Source organism: Oryctolagus cuniculus, chromosome 17, assembly GCF_964237555.1.
Source record: "Oryctolagus cuniculus chromosome 17, mOryCun1.1, whole genome shotgun sequence".
Classification (NCBI taxonomy): domain Eukaryota; kingdom Metazoa; phylum Chordata; class Mammalia; order Lagomorpha; family Leporidae; genus Oryctolagus; species Oryctolagus cuniculus.
This window is the reverse complement of record NC_091448.1, coordinates 3395081-3397440: the sequence shown is the minus strand read 5'-3', so window position 1 is coordinate 3397440 and position 2360 is coordinate 3395081. Positions and strand designations below refer to the sequence as shown.

The following is a 2360-nucleotide window of genomic DNA, read 5'->3' as shown; positions in this document are numbered from 1 at the left end:
GTAGGAGCGCTCTTGTATCTGTCTGTCTCCCCCCATCCTACTCCCTCCCTCCCTCCCTCCCTTTCAAATAAATAAAAGTAAAATGTAAAAGAAATTTAAAGGCTTTTTAAAATATGTATTTGTTTATTTGAGAAGCAGAGTTACAGAGGGAGAGACAGAGAGGTCTTCCATCCGCTGGTTCACTCCCCAAATGGCTGCAACAACTGGAGCTGGGCCAATGCAAAGCCAGGAGCCAGGAGCTCCTTCCCGGTCTCCCACGCAGGTACAGGGTCCAAGCACTTGGGCCATCTTCTGCTCTTCCAAGCCACTAGGGAGCTGGATTGAAGGCGGAGCAGCCATATGGGATGCTGGTGCCACAGCCCCGGCCCCAAGAGCATGCACTCTTTGGGGGTGCTGTGCAGTATGGCGGATGCGGTGAGTGACATTTGACTGACAGTTCAGTCACTGTGTGAGCACATGTGGCCTTGAAGGCTCAGGTGGTGTCCATTCCAACAAGGTTGCTTTGAGGAGTGACTGAGATCATGGATCTCAATGATCTGCACAGCCCAGTGCCTAGTAAGTTACAGTTCTTGCTGCCCTTGGGTTTTCCAGAGACTGCGTAACTCGATGCTGGCTGCTTGCTTGTGTGTGTTTCCACTGGAACTTGGTATTTATGGAGGATTCTTTGATTGTCTAAGTTTTGTCTTTGGATTAAGCAAGACCATCAGAAACCTTCACACTTGGACTGTCTCTGGCTGTCCAGAGAACTGCTGAGTTTTCCCATCGGGCTTTTTGACTCGCAGGAGGCTGCGAGAGCGCGTCTAGTAAAGCCGCCACTGCAGATTTGAGGGCCTCAGCGTCGCTGTCTGGGCAAGAGCGCGTCGCCTGTGCATCCGCCGCTCTGAGGACGGAGGCTGTCGTGAGGGTGATCTGGTAAACTGCTAGTTGCTTCCCCGATAGGGCAGATTGTAAGTCAGTGCCCTACACGTATGAACCCGTTACTAGACCTGATTCTGCTCAAGTCTTGGGAGAGGTAAACTCTAGGTGTAATATTGTAAGAAATCAGGGTAGGCATTGTGGCGTAGTGGCTAAGCTGCTGCTTGGAGAGCCTGGGTCAAGCCCCGGCTCCTCTCGTTCCCACCCGGCTCCCGGCTGATGCGCCCTGGGAGGCAGCAGTGAGGGCGCAAGCACTTGGGCCCCTGCCCCCACGTGGCAGACACAGATGGGGTTCATGGCTGCTGGCTTCAGCCTGGCCCAGCCCTGCTGTTGCCACCATCGGAGGAGTAAGCCAGAGATGGAAAGTCGATCAACTGATCTCTCTCTCTCTCTCTCTCTGCCTTTAAATAAAATGAAAACAAATAAAAATTTAGAAAACAAATCAATCAAAATGATGGCAGTTAGCAGGATGTACTTTATGACAGTCTTAGGAAACATTTGCTTTTTGAAATTGGTGCCTGGACATGGGGCATGCAGTACATACAGCCTACACACTGTGAGTATTACAGTTGTTCAAAGGGGCCGGTGCTGTGGCGTAGCGGGTAAAGCCGCCGCCTGCAGTGCCAGCATCCCATATGGTGCCGGTTCGAGTCCCGGCTGCTCCACTTCCCATCCAGCTCTCTGCTGTGGCCTGGGAAAGCAGTGGAAGATGGTGCAAGTTCTTGGGCCCCTGCACCTGCGTGGGAGACCCGGAAGAAGCTCCTGGCTTTGGATCAGCGCAGCTCCAGCCATTGTGGCCAACTGGGGAGTGAACCAGTGAATTGGAAGACCCCTCTGTCTCTCTCTCTGTCTCTGTCTCTCTCTCTCTGCCTCTTCTCTCTCTGTGTAACTCTGACTTTAAAATAAATAAATAATTTTTTTTTAAAAAACAAGTTGTTAAAAGGCGGGAAGTAGCTTAAAAAGTAGAAAGGGCAGTTTGTGACTCTAAAGGGGCGGGATGGGGGGGGGGGTTCCGCGGCCCAGCGGTTGGTGTGCTGTTCCTGATTGCTGAGGGAGGGGCTAGCTCCTGAGCCTAATTGTGTCATAACAGTGCAGCCCATAACAGCATAACAGGACACTTTTCTCTAATCAAGTAGTTCCTCCAGGATTTCTGTCGGGACTTTTTTTTTCTTTTTTTGCAATCTAAACTTGGTATAGGTTTGAAAATAAAATTTTTCTATAATTTGTATTTTTCAGATAAGTTTTCTTCCTCAATGCTGAAATAAGAGTTTTCATATTTCACATTTTTATGAGACATATCAACAAACCTCTTAGTATCTGTGTGTTTTTCCTGCAACAATATAATTTGTCAAATTTTTTTCTATTTAGGTCAACATTTGAGTGCTTTATCAGCTTATTACTCTAATATGTACATTTTTTTAAAAAGATTGATTTATTTATTTGAA

At 48.3% G+C, this 2360-nt stretch overlaps 1 protein-coding gene across 6 annotated transcripts in view; it reads left to right on the top strand.

Moving 5' to 3' along the window:
* The window catches only part of TNRC6C (trinucleotide repeat containing adaptor 6C), a 116209-nt gene that overhangs the window by 28488 nt on the left and 85361 nt on the right, over positions 1-2360 (top strand). The gene's annotated exons all lie outside the window — the stretch shown is intronic.